Genomic DNA, 18364 nt, shown 5'->3' with positions numbered 1-18364 from the left:
GGGGGCGGCTCGGGCCTCCGCTTAAAAAGGCTGGCCGGGCAAAGTGCTAGTCGGGCACGGCCCGGCTAGGTCGGTTCGTTTTTTTAATAATTTTGCGCAGAAAAACAAATAAAAGAAATACTAAACGGACTTCAAAAATTCCGAAATAAAATTTCCCCGTCCTCCAATAATAAGCCGGACAAGATGAACATTTATTTGGAGCCTAAATGCAATTTTGAAAAACGCGTATTTTTCCTAATTCAAATAAAATAGCGACAAAACTCCGAAATAAAATCTTATTTGATTTTAATATTAAATCCTCAATATTTCTTTATTTTGTAAAAGTCATTTTATTCCCTCTCTCTTATTTTTATAAGTGAAATATTTGAAGATAAAATAATTAAAATCAAATGATCCCTTTTCTAAATTTGAGAAAATTCAAATAAGGAAATAACGAAATTCCCAACTCTCTCCGCGAGTCCTTGAGTTGCGTGAAATTTCTAGGATAAAACCAAAATGCAATAAAATATGATATGCAATGATGATCTAATGTATAACATTCCAAATTGAAAATTTGGGATGTTACAATCGACCGCTTTTTCGCCGCGTCGCTTCCCGATTTGAGTTCCCCCTTTTGCCCAGCTGCTGCCAGCCCACACACCCGCCGCCACGCCGCCGCTGCTTCCACCTCTCGATTCGAGCTTCTAGTGCCGCTTTCCGCCGCCATCCGATTTGAGTTACTGCCGCCAGCCATTGGAGCTCCCGACGCCGTCCAATATGAGCTTCTCGTGCCGCCGCCGCCTAATTCGAGTTACCACCACCGGCCATTCGAATTAACATCACTGCTTGACTCGAGTCCCATTCGCGTAGCCGCCGCCCAATTTGAGTTACCACCGCCGGCCATTCGAGATCCCGCCGCCGGCAAGACGCTCAAGCGTCACGCTGATTCTCGTCGCTCGGCCGCCGGCGCTCCTCTGGAAGCTCGGCCCCACCGCTTGATCCGTTGGAGTAGTAGTTTTACATCTTGGAATACATAATCTGTTGGAGTTGCTCTTTTGCATATCCAATGTACATCATCTGTTGGAGTTTTCTCTTTTTAGGAGATGTAAAATGCACCTATAGGAGATGTAAATTTTTACATCTCCAAATTTGCATCTTCTATTGGAGATGATCTGAGCAACAAATGTGCGCTCGATAGCCATAATTCAGCTAGCTTATGGGCCAACTTATTACAATCTCTCTTACAAAAATAAACTCGAAAACATCAAACGGTGACACACACAGACTACCGAGCTCACTAAGGAGAACAACTGTAAAATACATATCATACTCTCCACACTTCAAAGCATTCATTAGCCAGAGTGAGTCTGATTCAAATATTGTCCTGTGAACTCCCAAACCATTCGCAACTACGACAACCTTCACACATGTCATTGCTTCCACTTGTAGAGGGTAGGCAATATGACCAAACTGCTGGCACAAGCTACAATGAAGGTCCTTGATCCAAATACACTATGCCTCCCCGTGCGCCTCCTGCCTCTTTCACATGAAAAGCCGCATCAAAATTTATATTGACGAAATCTGTTTGTGGACGACTCCAGGTTTGCACATCTGGGATCATATCATGCTGATTTGGTGACTCTCCCATGCGAAAGTCCTGGTCATGCCTCATGATCGGAAAACAAACTTCTTCACAGGGTTTAACTTTATCCCAACCTTCACTTTCTTACACACATTCTATCATTCTCACATCGTCGGCAATGTGAGATCTCGTCGTTACTATCTGAGAGTCAATAAGTGATCTAAAACAACCATGGGGTTTGGGCACTCAAGAAGAGCCATTCTAGCATCTTCTAGCAGCAGCCTTCACCACACACATGTCACGAGCTTACCTCTCAAGAACAAGTGCCCTCTGTCCTCATCAAGCCTCAAACACATCGGACAACAAGAGGCGGGCTATCTAAGAGAAAGCATGTAGAGTTGTCTAAGAGGCTGTTTAGCTCCACATCCTTTCTCTTTATGCTCCGTCTAAGATGCAAACTATTATGTGACAATCTCTATAGGAATGTTCTTACCATCGGTGGAAAGCTCAAGATCCACGATCTGTTCCACTTTACAGCACGTGAACCAAATGATTGCTTGCATCCCTGTTACAGCCTACATTGCGGATTCTTGTCCCGATGTGATAAACAAATTTAACCGATAGAATCCCTTTTTCGTGATAGTGTCAGGCCACTTGGTCATCCACGCCACACCGGATTGGGATGGATAAGATATCCTTCACATCATCATCACAAAAATGCCGTCCACCAGTTGTTCATCCCAGCCTTCGGTGACGGGATCCATCAGAGCACTCACCCAATCAACAATGACATTGCCTTGATTTGGGCATACATATTCATGACGGTCTCCTTCTGTCGCCTCGTGGTATGGTTTGGGCATACATATTTGCATACATGTGTGTTGCATGTTCCTAAGAAATGTCTAGTTAGACAAAAACTCTTTGAAAACTCAAACCATCCCACAATACATGTTTTTTTGTTTTTTCCTTCTTTGTGTTTTTAATGGGTCCTTTGTGTTGCAAATACACGTTTTTAGTTGTGTTGAAAATACACTTTTGATCCAACAAAGCTGGTTGGGGCTCAAAAAAAAAAATTCCCACAGTAGTTCGGACTAGGGCAACTTCTGAGCATTCTCCTTCGACATCAACCTTCATCCGCATTTTCATCATTTTACGTCATTGTAATCCCGAACTCTGATGTGGATTCATATGTGTGTTACATAAATCATTCATCCATAGGTACCATGAATAATATGATGATGATGCATATTGTATTTATGTCTAAGTAACACCCTGGTTCTCAGGGATATGGATGAACCCTAGTATGTATAGGAGCTGAACTTCGATAAAGTACAACATCCTGTTTTTATGTTTATGTTAACTATTCTTCCTGATGTTGCGTGAAGTCGACCATAGAACATTCATCTTTATTGACGGGAATGAGGCTATTGTCTTTGCGAAGGTTGGTTGAGAAGGTATTGCAGTGACAGAAGTTGTCTCCCTCCTTCTGTGGCTGTCGACAGGGGACCAACGAAGTCCACGGGTACACCCTAAATCATCATTGTCATCACTCTCATTGGCGAGGACGGTGTTGGCGTGTGTGATATGAAGCTACAATATCTCATCTCACGGGCGATTGTTCTCAATTTTTGACATTTCAAACCGCGCGTGAACGTAATGACAAACATGATCATTTTTGAGTGGAATTGATAGGTTTGGCCAATAACACATAGCACTTGCCGTCACAGTCTCTGGCAGGCCCGTCCAAGGGCATGTGCAGGCTGTGCGACCACACAGGGCTCCCAAATTCTAGGGGGCCCCTGTTTTGGGCCAATGTCTGTATATTATTTGTTTTGGGCCCTTTCTTCGCTGCTAGTCTCGGGCTCCCTCAAACTGGGCCTGCTCCAATATGTCCTGAACCGAGCCCTAGTCCCGATCTACTACACAGCCTACCGATCCATCGATCAATCTATGATCTTTCCCGACACGAACTGACAGATGTGCGCCGTCGCCGCCGCAGGGAGACCTAGGCTAGTGGTGTTGTCTCGTTTTTGATTGCTTCGTTTCCTTTGTTTTTTGCTTTCGTGATTGCTTCATTTCCTGCCCGAAGACACAGCTCAATTCATAGCCCTTCTCGTATCAAGAACTAATTCCATGATTTCGCTAGCCGCCGGTCGCTCGGAAAGTCACATCAAATCAAAACACACAAGTTGAAGCAGCGGGTGGCCAAGACCAAAGGCGAGGGCATCCCCGATATGTCTAACAGGTGCGCTCGAATTGAATCCATTAAATTTAGACTATATTGTGTTCTGTTGAATAATTATATTAGTCAATATATTGTGCGCATATGCATCAGTACATCAATCAACTTTTTTTAGGGGATATATGAACTAGGTTAGTTAATCGAATTGACACACACCAAGATTTCCAAGATAGTTGCTCGTTTAACATTCAGGTAGTTTATTTTTATCATATTATCTTGACTAGCCTATAATTTATACAGTGTTTGAATTTATTCAAATTTCTTTCCTTAAAAACCGAGTATTCTAGAAATTTTAGAACCAGAATTTGCATTTTGCACAGGGGCCTCAAATTTCTAGAGACGGACCTGGTCTCTGGAGGTAGGCCCTGCTGCTAGCTCTGCATAGCTTTCTTGCAAGGGACGAACGACAAAGATGGTAGACCCACACATTGTCTGCCGCCTTTATGCGTGGCGGCATGTCTTGTTGCTGTTGTGGTGCACAGATGGTCCTTAGGTCGGAGCATCGGGTCAACAGGTGTCGCAGAGCATAAGGAAAAGAAACGAAAATGGTACTACAAGCACTCAGGTCGATGGAAAAGCAAGTACATAGCCATGCACCCTCATATGTGCATTTGCTTTTGGTGGCAATGCATGGTTGGCAGGAAATAGTCGTAAAAGCAAGGGGAAAAAGAGAGAAATAAACATGCCACCAGTCATTGGTAGCAGGTAATGTGCAAGTCCACCATTCCGTTTTTCATTTGTCCTGGGTGAGAAAAGCTGTGCAGCGCGACATGTCGCGAGTGGATGTGGCGGCCGCCGCCAGCTACCACGGCAGCTGACACAGATTGCTTGTCGGGCTTGCCACCATGATAGTATTGTCAATTCTATCATTACATTTGTGAAGGTACTCTGAAATGATAAAAATGCTATTGTTCTTGGTTAAGAAAGGTTTGGGAGATCTTCTCCTCGCTGACCAACCTGTCTTTCTTTCTACGGGGTTGCTAAATCTCAGTCGAGTGAGACTTAACAAAGTCTCAATCGATGCTATATTCGTGAGATCTCACGGTATCTCCAACGTTGACCCACAAATGAACACAAGAAATGTCTGTTTTCATGTTCGGATGTGGTCCGTGGACATGATGTGGGAGAGAGTCATCCAATGCTATTCACAAAGTAATCTGGTTGGGAGGAAAGAAAGTAGATGAGGACCATGCATGTGGTGGGATATTGTAGTGTGGTGTCCGGTTAGAAGAAGAGAGGAGAGAGAGGGACCATGCATGTGAAGAGAGAGAACAGAGAGTATGACCACGTGGAGGCTTTGTTTTGGTCAAGTGCATGTCCAGACTCCCGTGAAGTACTCTCACATTTGTCTGGGATTTGCCGAAAAATGAACGTTCAGACCACTTCGCGGACTGATGAGGTCCTCATTGGATGACAAAAGTTGACACAAATGGTCTGCATACAACAATACAGACATATACGAGAGTTTTGAGGGTCTTCTTTGGAGATGCCCTTACGTATAGATACATGTAAAAATTTCTTTTAGAAACTAATAGAGGTCAAAGATGTGGAATGACCAGGATATTCCATCCGTGCAAGGAAAAGAATAGAAGAAGCATGGACAAAGCAGATTCAGATTTGTCTTTCGTTCCGCGGATAACTCGTGTCCACGCGCTTTGGATTATTAGCATGGAGTTCGCCACCAATAGTATAGTCAACCCTACCTGCCCTTTCACTATAATTATTATTTCGTGTAATAGCGGAAGGAGTGCCAAATTCCATTTTAGTAGGAAGTTGTTGCCCTTTTATAGTAACTAGATGATACCCTCCGCGTTGCAGCGGGAATTGGTCGCAATATATTCTAAGGAGATTTGTTTTATAGAGCATAAATATGTATTACTAATATCATGTGATTATTCTACAATGTAAAAATATCGGTCCATGCATGATTGTATATTGAGGTAGCTATTTTTCCATGCATGCATTGTTGCATGTGCATTAAGTATGCTAGTTGGGTGAAGCATGCAATTAAGAAAGAGGAAAATAATAATTGATGAGGTGGCATGTGTGGTGAGTTGACATATAGGAGACATAATCCATCAAATTTGACTTGTTCGTGTCGACGATTCTTTGTTGTCACAAACATAGAATATCATATTCAGAATTGTACCCAAGCACCTCCCATGCATTCTATACCTGATTTATACCTGATTCATAATTAGAAAGCTTCTCTGGTCCTTCACTAACCGGTGCTAAAAGCCTTGAAATAGAAAATGCCAAAATAGGAATAAGGCTTGCTATTATTAGAAATGTCCAAAAAATATCATATTCGTGAAGTAGAAACATAATGTACTCCCACTAATGTTGAATAGGTGGAACTTAAATTAGTCAATTCAATTCAGCATGATTAATTTATCTAGAACTTATCTCTTTCTCTCGTTGAAACAATAATCTTTTCTGTTCAAATAAAAGCGATTAGTTTAGCCTTTGTTTTCTCTATGCTGCATATTTTAAAAGATTCATCCAATGGAACATTTTCACAAAATAATGTGTCCATGGTGAATTATTGCCAATGTCTCTTCCCAATAATCATGATAGGCAAAATGACAATTCAAAAGGAATGGATCCAACATTACGTTACTATAAAAATAAAAAAACTAATATTTTTATATACTAAAGTGTATTTAAGTTCTTGAAGTACTTTGAAGGTTTGCTTTAAATTGTCAATGAACAAATATATTTTTTCATGTGATTTATTGCGTTAGTAAATAATAAGTTGAAGAAAAATGCGATATACTAGCTACAATAGTGGAGTACACCATGCTAATGTCCCTTTGATGATCCATATCTTTGGTTTAGGCGTTGATTTCTTGAACTAAGAAATAGACCTAGTAGCTAAAAGAGGGTATCCTGAGCAATTGCAAGAATGTGGTTCGCTAATATTCTTGGTACGCTGAAGATAAAGTAGTGACTTCAGACATTAATGAACTTTATAGGAGAGTTACCCACCGGAACCACAATCTTGTTTGTTATTAGTTAATTTTCTGTAATTACTAAGTTTTTTGTTTAAAAAGAAAATAATTATGAAAGTTAATAAAATCCAAAAGGTTTATCGATCCAAAGGAGCATAGATCCATAATAGATGAAGGAGGGAAAGAAATAATCGTAACGTGCTCCCGCCATCTAGCATTCTACCCACAATGGTTGATCATACAATCGCAATTCATAATGCAAACGAACATATACCTATTTATAGGCATACTAACCTTTTAACCCATTTTAGTAGAGGGTGTACTATTTCTTTACACACATAGTAGATCGTGTAACCGATGGTCTCTAACTGGCCGACATCACGCACCGTCATTTAGCTATTGCTATATTCTTTTCCTAATCGCAGGTCATATGTATAGGACCAACCGAGGTATTGAATTCTATGCCTCCCTATCCATACCTAACTACTGAGGGCATTTCTAACTAATCCCCAATAAATAGAGGAGGATCCGATGGAGCAAACCCTTAGTGTAGCATATTTACTCCACCAAGTTTTGGTCGGAGCTAGCCAATCCCTTATATATAACAGAGTAACAACCAAATGTGCATAAAAATGCAACATAGATTCGGTTAAAACAACCGAAATTTGATGTAATGTACATATACTCAACCGAAATTTGCATAAAGATCAACATAGATTCTACTTAATTTAAACTTTGGCTTAAACTTGACATAGATTCTAAATAAGCTAGACATAGATTGAACTTAAATTGAAGTTCAACATAGATTCAACATAAACTCTAATCCTTCTTATATAGTGCTATCCATTGGTCCCACGGCATACCACCGATCTTGGTTCCAGCCATGTGTCGTCATCGTCGATGTTGGGGAAGATATGGTGCCATTCTTGGGCGTCGATCTCCTCCTTGTCAATGGAGATGATGACTACCGCCCTGTCCACCGCCTCTTCGATAAATCGCTGTCGCTCTGCATTCACCAACTCTGGGTATTGACGGCGAAGGTCCGCCATGTACTCCTTGTCGACAGCCTCCGCCACGAGGAACTCCCTTGCCGCTTGGTCCATCACCGCATTTACCGTTCCCGGTGGCCGCGATTCGAGCTCGACGGGCGCCACCCCGAACGGAAAGTTAAGGCACGCCTCAGCGCCGTGCATCCGAACATCCCACCGATCATACTCAAGCGCGGCAAGTTCGATCATGTGGAAGGAGCTGAGCCAATGGCATTGGCCGGTTTCCCTATCCCGGATCTCGGCCACCCAAGTCCCCCAACCCACTGTCGGACACTATGGAAGCTCCTGCGGCTGCCGCGGTGCGGGAAGGTCGGGGAAGTCGAAGAAGGGATAGCGGCGTTGTCGCACCGGTGGCTGCTTGAGGAGGTTCTGATGGAGGAAGACGCGTGGCTCGTGTGACGGCGTAAATTGAAGTTGCGGTTCGATGATGGGGACCTCTGGCCACTGCGTCCGGCCATTGGGAGGAGAGGAAATGGCTGGGGAGGCATCAACGACATGACAGGGAGGGGAGAGATTGTGGGTGGAGTAAATATAGGCGGTCCAGGCGGGTTGGAGGATAATTCTTTCTCCCTTACATCAGATTGGGGTTCGTCTAGGTGTGCCATAAGGGAGGATAACCCAATTTATCCTCCCTTACGGCCTTATCGGGGATCAGTTAGAAATGCCCTGACTATGGTACACAACTTTTCTTGTTCACACACCACATGTGGATTGACGTATTTCTAATAGTCGGTGCTGCACCACAACTCATCCAATGATTGCTATTCACAATGTTCTCTTTCCTAGGCTCCCGTGATGATACGACGACACGCAGTTCCTAGGGTTTGATCGTAGTCTGGGTTTGCGATCGGATCGCTGATCCAATTTCTTCTCTCCCAAATCCCGCTGATCTCTTACCGCACCGGGGTGCTTGTGGTTTCTCCGTCATGTCACTATTCAGGGTGATTAAGGGGCGTTCTCTGTATCGCTACCCACCCTTGGCAGGGGCTGGATTGGGTATTGCCAGCGCTGGCATGGCAGGAGCTCGTGATGAGGGAGGGTATGGTGCCCTTGGGACGTGCAGACTGCACCAGGAGGAGGCGGCATTCATCGGAGGCAGGTGCTACCAAGCGGGGGAGGGGGGTGGTGGTGGCGGTTACAGGCCCATTTCCCTCGGCAGGCGGTTCATGTTCAGCGGATCGCGTGGAAGAGATGATGGAACGGCTTCGCCTCACAGCGGTCGAGGCGCAACCGGTGGTGCTGGACGACGAGGATGAGGACGATCTGGTTGCTCCGGATTGTGCCCTTGTGGGGAAGGTGCTTTCTCCCAATACCCTCCATATCCAAACAATCTCGTTGGCAATGAGCCTGGCATGGGGCTACCCGAAACGTTTGTTGTTCCACCCCTTCAGGGACAATGTGTTCGTTGCTGAATTTGGTACCCATGCATACATAGCCCGGGTGATCGAAGGCTCGCCTTGGATGGTGGGCAACAGGGCAAGCATGTTGTTCTTCTCAAGGTCTTTCATCTAAACATCCAACCACTTCAAGTACAGTTTGATCGTTTGGCCATTTGGGCCCGCATCATGAATCTGCCGCCAAGATTGATGAAAGCTAAGGTGGAGTGTGCCATGCCCATTGGCCGTATTTCCATGGTAGAGGCCGATGCTGATGGCCATTGTTGGGGAGGAAATATGTGTGTGAGGGTTGAGATTGCGGTTCATGAGCCAATTGTTCGCTATGTGACAGTGACTTCAGTCAGGCTCCAATTTGCTGACACATATTATGTGAGGTATGAGCATCTTCCATTTCATTGCTTCTCATGTGGCCTCCTTGGGCAATCTTCGGTCCTGTGCCCAAACCCAGGCATCAGAGATGAGAGTGGCGTTCCTGCCATATGCCGCCAAGAAGCTCTGTGTACCTGATGATAGCTACAAGAAGTAAGGAGGATCAAGATCTAGTAATGCTTCTACTTTTGTTGGGGAAGATGGCAAGGCGGGTGGTTCCTGGTCGACCTTAACAAGTCGATAAAAGCCTATAGACCCTACTAGCACAACTGAAGTGGAGGGCGAGGTTTCCTCCCCCACTTAAGAGGGGTGTAAGGAGCCACGGTCGTGCACCCTCTTCTTGAGGACGGGGAAGGAGAAGAGCAGGAACTGCTAACAGGGAGCTTTTCCCGGAAGGTCAGGAGAAAAACAACACTACGGGGCAGAAGAGGAAATCTGCTAAGTCACTTCCATCAGGGCTGGCTTATGATCCGGGGCAGTCTGAAGCTAATGTGATAGCTCTGGTTCTGGTTGCTGGCACCCAAACTAATACTTATGATGTGGAGAAGGTCATTTACACGGAGTCAAACAAGAAACAATGCACCTCAAACTCTCGATCGGCGGATCCGGCAGAGGCTGCAACACAGTCCCACCAAATGCAATGAGTATCATTTGCTAGAACTACTGAGGCTTGGGGTCAAACTCGACAGTTGGCGAGCTTTGCTGGCTTGTGAAGCTCTACTGACCCTCCCTCCTCTTCCTTTCGGAGATGAAGATGAGGGATGAGAGAGTGAAAAATTTCATGCGGTCTCTGGTTTTTTTGGGTATTATGCTGTCAGGAGTGAGGGCCTTAGTGGCGGCCTTGCTCTCTTTTGGTCATCAACTGCTAATGTGACTGTCAAGGCGGCCAACAACTGTTATATTGATGTTCATGTGAAATTGGAGGATGGTATGCCGTGGCATGCATTATTTGTCTATGGGTAACCAAGAAGGGATGATAGACCTCACTTTTGGGAGCTCCTTCGACGCTTGCAACCGTCCTGGAGTGTTCCTTGGATTTTTTGTGGAGACTTTAATGAGGTACTATATTAGGATGAACATTGTGACCCTAGGGACCAGTCTTATTCTGAGATTGCTGCATTTCGGGATTGCATGATGGATTGTGGCCTTGCCGACTTGGGGTTCTCGGGTCCGAAATTCACTTCGTGAAACAAGCAAGACCCCAAGAACCATGTCAGGTGCCGCTTAGATCATGCCATGGCCAATAGTGCTTTCCCCAGCTAATTTGAAGCCTGCAATATTGAGAACACCATTGCGACAAACTTTTGATCACTATCCTATCCTTGTTTGCCTGGACCATGGCTCTCGGCAGCGTCGCTTGGCTCCAGTGCAATAGGGTTTCAGATTTGAGGCAATGTGGGTGCGGGCTGCAGACTACAAGGATACCCTTGAGCAAGCTTGGTCAGCTGGCAGGGATGGCCTCTTGTCTCGGCAGGTGATATAGGATAAACTGGAGAATGTAGCTGGCTCTCTATGGACTTGGAGTAAAGAAACATTTGGTTCTGCCCACAAAAACATTGGGAAGATGGAGCTTCGCCTGGCTACTATTAGGGCTTCCTCGCCCTCTCCATCTTCTCTGTCAGAAGAATGTCGCATTGAGAGTCTGTTATGTGAGATGTTTGAGTAGGAGGAAATCATGGAAAGGCAACACTCCAGGGTGGATTGGCTCAAAGCGGGTGACGGAAGCACTGAGTTTTTTCAAGCTCGTGCAATGGCCAGATGGAGAAGTAACAGAATTCACTCGCTGACCGTGATGATGGCTCGGTGTGTAGCTCCTAGGGGGAGATCAAGGGAATGGTTCATTCCCTTTATGAGAAGCTCTTCACGCCTGAACTGTGCCCTGCTGCCGACGAGGTTATTGAAGGAAATATGCCCTAGAGGCAATAATAAAGTTGTTATTTTATATTTCCTGATTCATGATAAAGGCTTATTATTCATGCTAGAATTGTATTGACCAGAAACTAAATACATGTGTGAATACATAAACAAATACCGTGTCCCTAACCATGGACATGTGTTGTCATTTGATAACGGGATCACATCATTAGGAGAATGATTTGATGGACAAGACCCATCCGTTAGCTTAGCATAATGATCGTTCAGTTTGTTGCTATTGCTTTCTTCATGTCAAATACATATTCCTTCGACTATGAGATTATGCAACTCCCGGATACCGGAGGAATACCTTGTGTGCTATCAAATGACACAAAGTAACTGGGTGATCATAAAGATGCTCTATAGGTATCTCCGAAGGTGTTTGTTGAGTTGGCATAGATAGAGATTAGGATTTGTCACTCCGAGTATCGGAGAGGTATCTCTGGGCCCTCTCGTTAATACACATCATAAGCTTGCAAGCACATGACTAAGGAGTTAGTCACGAGGTGATGTATGACAGAACGAGTAAAGAGACTTGAGGGTAACAAGATTGAACTAGGCATAGAGATACCAACGATCGAATCTTGGGCAAGTAACATACCGATGGACAAAGGGAATTACGTATGTTGTCATAACGGTTCATCGATAAAGATCTTCATAGAATATGTAGGAGCCAATATGGGCATCCAGGTTCTGCTATTGGTTATTGACCAGAGAGGTGTATCAGTCATGTCTACATAGTTCTCAAACCCGTAGGGTCTGCACGCTTAATGTTCGTTGACGATATAATATTATATGAGTTATGTGAGTTGGTGACTGAATGTTGTTCGGAGCCCCGCGTGAGATCATGGACATGATGAAGAGTCTCAAAATGGTCGAGAGGTAAAGATTTATATATAGGACGATGGTATTCAGACACCAGAGGTGTTTCGGAGGGTACCGGGTACTTATTGGGTCACCAGCACTAAAAAAAACACTTCCGTGATGATACGTGTTTGTCACAGTAGGTCGCGTTTTTTGTCATGCATGTACATCCATGACAAATTTATGATAGAATGAAGATAGTCATACCTGTGCTGCCGTAGAAGTGTTCCATGACATTACCAAAATTATCATCACGGAAGTGTCCACTTCCATGACGATAAGTCGCGCGTCACAGAAGTGCTTTCGTCAAGGGTGACGGACACATGGCATCCACCGTAACGGAACGCCGTTAAGCTATCGGGTCGGGTTTTGGATCTGATAACCCATTAACAGCCCCGACCAATGAGGATTTTCCACGTGTAAAATCATCATTGGCTGGAGGAAACACGTGTCGGCTCATTGTTGGGACAGATGTCATCCACTCATTAGACAGAAGGCGCCTATGATACGTCGACACATGGCACGACCCAACAGAGGCCCATTCCTGTGAAAAGGCCGGCCCGTTTGACTTGTTCAAAAGGTGACGGGCCAGCCCATGGAAAGCCTGTTAAGGCCTGTTCGCATATAGCCCATTTACAGCCCGCTAACCCAAGGCCCGTTACGCCCTATCCGAATTAGGACCAGTAGCGTCATCTGGGCCATCCAATATTATTCCAGCCCGTTTTCACTTCTGGCCCATGTATGGCCCATGACGTCTTTCGGCCCATATGAGGCCCTATGTAACTCTTGGCCTATTAACGACCCATGGTGAAACTGGCCCGCAATGAACAGTGTATCACTTTAGACCCATTAACGGCCCGTGGTGAAACTGGCCTGTAATGAACAGTGTATCACTTTATACCCATTAAGGTCCCGTTATTCCGTTGGGCCGTCTCCAGCCCATGTTATCTTTCGGCCTTCTCAGAGCCCATTTATTCTTGGGCTCATTTGCAGCATTCGGTTACTTATGGCCCGTTACTGTCTTTTTCTTCTTGTGGGCCAAATTCAACCCGTCGTTACAGTCGGCCCTTTTGTGGTCTGTTAGTCTGTTGGGCCATTTTCATAGCATCACCAAATACAGCCTATTAACGGCCCGTTATGGTCAGCCCATAAAACGTATGATTTCCATTATAGGCCCGTCTACGGCCCATTAAAGGCCAGTACAAGACCCATAAATGAGTCGGTGGCCCATGGATCCTACGTGACGTACAAGGCCCATGGATCCTGTGAGACGCAGAAGGCCCATGGATCCTGTGAGACGTAGAAGGCCAATGATCCTGCGAGACGTAGAAGGCCCATGGATCCTACGAGACGTAGAAGGCCCATGGTCGGGCGAGTTGGCCCCCATTTGAATGATATAACATATTCGAAGAATTATCCTACTCAATACTATCACCTCTAAAAAGCATACACTATACAACAAAGAGATCAAGGCATAGAAAGGTAGAATAATCCTACATAATACAATAAAGAAATTACAGCCGATTATACCCACTGGGCATTATGGTACGACACAGGTGATAATAAAGCATACACAAACAGCAAATTACATACACTGGGCAAATACGGCTCATACATCATGGACACGCATCAACTTAACTCCATTTGAACTATAATCTCTTCAGAAAATAGGATTGGCTGGATTCAGATAGCACAAATTTCAGTCTGCAAAATCTCCAATGCCTTCATGGTTACCTCGGTGTCTTGTTTCATTTTTTGACTCCTGCATCTAATACCTGCATGTCCAGTCTCAACTTGTTGATTATACGTTGACAATCATGTACACGTTGTCTTGCCACCTCTAGTTGATGCTCGAGAACATCAGCACATTCCAGTTTCAATCCATAATCATTCGATAACGGCCATGCCGCACTGCTCGCAGATTTTTGTGTTGATGTCACTTCATCCTGAAATGTTTCTGTAAGTACACATGACTAGGGCAAAAATATAGTTACAACAGTGAAGCGAACAAGACACTATTTTGTACTACATGGTAGAACAGGACTAACAATAATGTTACATGTCATGAAGCATAAGCAGGTGATATTTTAAAAATTATAAAAAAGATAGTCTGTGCAGCCTGCATACAGAAATCCCTCTTAGCTCACCAGAGGAGCATGATGTTGGGGCCCAATCGAAAACACAGACAAGTTACAAATTTAGATAGCACGTTGCGTATAAGTAAGCAAGCAGTTGGCCATTCTGTACCTCAATTAAAGTCTTAGGGAGCATAATGAACAGCAGATGGTTTCATACAAATATACTACATCAGGCAAAACTATGCAATCATTAGCGTAGTATAAACTAGATTGTTAGCCTCATGCAATAATAGTTGGTTAATAGACTTCAAAGCTTTAGGCACACTTCGGCAGAGTAATTAAATGGTAAGGCCTTTAATTATGTCAACTAATAGTGATACAAGTTCCGAACATCAGGCATAATTATTTGGGCATCTCATTAAGTGAGGACAAATAAAGCAATTAAAAAGAGAAAATTAACTATGCCTGAAACAAACAAGGAATTAAACTGTTGAGTTGCATACAGTGACTTACCTTAGCAGGTTGAAGAGGCTCAGCGCAGCTCCTACTTCTCTTGCAAGGCTCCTTCCTAACATCTTGTACTTGGAAATCCTCAATCTTATCTTCATCGCACCCCCTCTGCAAGGTGACACAAACTAGTTACTCGTCTCCTTGGAAGATAAATATGCATACTTTCTAGTCTGTGAACACAAAAGGATGAGATTATAACAAAACAACACCACATAATGAAACATGCCGCATATCTTGCACTTGCACACAATGAAATGAGCATTTACTATGTCTGCACTATGTAAAAACTAGGCATACCTTCGAACTGGATCTCCAGATACTCTTGGAGAGCCTACTGTAGTGTACAGCCAAACCTTTATGTCACCTATGAGTTAGACAAGGCCCCACTACAGCAGCCCTTAGTGTTTAAATCGTTGACAAGCTCTATTAGAGTGTTAGGTCAAGAACAGCAAGTAATCAAAGCAAACAATCCTAGTATGGCTGGCTGATGCAAACAAGCAATTGAACAGATGTGTGCGCAAATCTTACATATCAAAAAAAGAAGCAAAGAAGGAGGCTTAAAGACCATCACTTGACTGACCAGATTTAAGGGGCATTTAAACATCATGTGCAACGTATGAACTAACACAAACATTGCATATTCTAGATTCTACAATGGAATGCACATGTATTAGGTTATGCCGTGTATGATGATGCCTAAATGTACAGATAGCAAGCAGGAGCGATTCATCATTGCACGCACAATTGAATTGCAGGTTAAGGGCCAGTTCGATTCCGCCTTTTCACGGTATATTGTCAAAATAAGCCATAAAAGATGTAAAGAAGTCATTTTTGAGTTATGGCCTTGGGCTTAACTAATTTCGCTTTGGAGGGGGGTGTTTCGGGTAGAACCTCACTAAAAATTGAAGGGAAGGGGAATAGTGAAATGACTCTGTTGTCTGCCTATATTACACTCAAAATGCAACTGCTGACGCCTGTGTCACACCTGACCCTCAAATAAAAACAAACACGCAAGCATTCATTGCCCTGCCCACTTGCATCTCCTCTCCCCTTTCCCTCTACCTCGATCCCCTGCCTGCAGCACTAGGGTTCCTCCAGCGAGCCGTCGCCACTAGTCCCATCTGGCCTGGTCCTCGATGATGCTATGTCCAGCTAGGCTACATGGCCGGCGGGTAGGGGCAAATTTCCCTGGTTGCTCCTCCGTCTGGCGCCGACGCTCATTCTCATGGTCTCCAGCAGCTGCTCCACTGTGGTTTGTCCAACGCACTACTCCGGCGGGCGCTGCACAACTACGGCTGATGCCACACTACGGCAGAAAGCACCTTGTTCCCGCTCCCCTCCTCCCAGGTCATGGCCTTGAGGTGCTGTTGAAGGATGAGCTCATCCAACAAGGTGAGGATCTCCTCTGATTTTTTGCCAAATTTTCATTCTGATCCACTATACGATGAATTGCTATGAGCTGCTTCTATTGCTGCTATATGATGCATTGCTATGAGCTGCTCCTGCTGCTGCTATATGATGAATTGCTATGAGCTGCTGCTGCTGTATGATGAGTTGCTATGAGCTGCTGCTGCTGCTATATGATGAATTGCTATGAGCTGCTGCTGCTGCTATATGATGAGTTGCTACAAGCTGCTCCTGCTGCAGCTATATGATGAATTGCTATGAGCTGCTCCTACTGCTGCTATATGATGAATTGCTATGAGCTGCTCCTGCTGCTGCTATATGATGAATTGCTATGAGCTGCTGCTGGTATATGATGAATTGCAGACTGCTGCTGTTGTATGATGAGTTGCTATGAGCTGCTGCTGCTGCTATATGATGCTTTCAGGTGGTGCTGCTATATGATAATAACCAGCCACTTGGACCATCGAATTTCAATAAATAATTGTTCTTCATTTAAATGTGGGTCATGCGTTCTTCGTTTAAATTAGGCAATGGGATCTCTATGGAAAACATTGACCAAAGTAGATTGTGCCAAGTAGATGGTATCTTTGTATTTGCATTTTGAGCAAATAGTGATGGTTTGTTTTCCTATCATATTAATTACTGCACTGGGTTCAATTTGTGATGTTTGCCAGTCAAATTAATTTCCATATGGGTAGCAAAATGAAAAATATATATAATGCAATCTAGACTTTCCACTGATCATACCAAAGATAAGTTGAAAACGCAATGAAAAGAACTGGTTGGCGTATTACATGGAGCTTATATTCACAGGTGCTTATTTTCTTAGGATAACTCATAATAACCGTCCCTAAGAAACTTGGCTAATAGAACTGGCATACAAATAACATGTCACGATGATTGCAATGGAGGAGTGACGTACCATAGCACACTGTATAGGCTCATCGCTGCCTCTCCTTTTTTTGTGATGTTCCATGAAATTGCCACGTACATCTTGTACTTTTTTATTGTGTAACCCTATCTGCAAGTTGACACGGCTAATTTCAGACATATCTACATGATACTACATTGCATATCCCTTGCGCATATTTAAACCACCAATTAACGATTGTGTGCGTACCATAAACTAGCCATGACTCTATATGCTGGACTGGCAGGCACTCTAAGGCAGCCTAATGTAGTGCATTGGAATTCCTACATGCCACCTACGATTTTGTGTAATGTACTGCCCCTGTTCCTAAATATATGTCTTTGTAGAGATTCCAGTATGGACCACATATAGATGTATAAAGATGCATTTTTGAGTGTAGATTCACTCATTTTGCTCCGTATGTAGCCTAGAGTGGAATCTCTAGAAAGACCTATATTTAGGAATGGAGGTACGAGGTAGTATCATGTATGACATCTACATATCTAATTTAGCAGCCAGTAGCAGAAATCATTGTCTGCACAAAGGGATTACTGGTCGAAAATCCTAGCAAAGCACGCTGGCAGGCACAGAACAATACAAGAGAGAGAGAGAGACGCGCTTACAAGATCATAGCAATGCCTCAGTCCAGGATCTTGGTTGGCCAAGCTGTTACATCCAGAAGAAACATCGTCCTTGTAGTTTTTGCCAGCTGCATAACAGGTAACAGCGACCGGTTAGTATATTTGAAGTACATCGGGCAGGTGATGCTGGACGGGTTTAAAGGTGACAAGTACCTAGGCCGTGGCTGGTGCTTGGCATCTCTCCAGACGGTGGGAATCAGGTTAGAAACGTCGAGGGTGATGACGCTGCGCTGGCTGTCGGGGTTCGTTAAGGAGATCTAGAACCATCGAGTAGGGTGTTTGTGGAGCGGCTCCAGTAGGGTGGACTAAGCGGATCTGTGGCCGTGGACGAGGGCGTAGGTGAAGCTGCTCCGGTGGTTGGGTTAAGGATGGTGTCGACGACGCGGATCTGCGGCTGTGGACGGGGCGTCAGAAGCTGCTCCAGTGGTTGGGTTAAGGATGGTGTCGACTATGCGGATCTGCGACCATGGA

The sequence above is a fragment of the Triticum aestivum genome, chromosome 4B (assembly GCF_018294505.1).
Source record: "Triticum aestivum cultivar Chinese Spring chromosome 4B, IWGSC CS RefSeq v2.1, whole genome shotgun sequence".
NCBI classification, from domain to species: Eukaryota; Viridiplantae; Streptophyta; class Magnoliopsida; order Poales; family Poaceae; genus Triticum; species Triticum aestivum.
Note: the sequence above shows the minus strand (reverse complement) of the source record.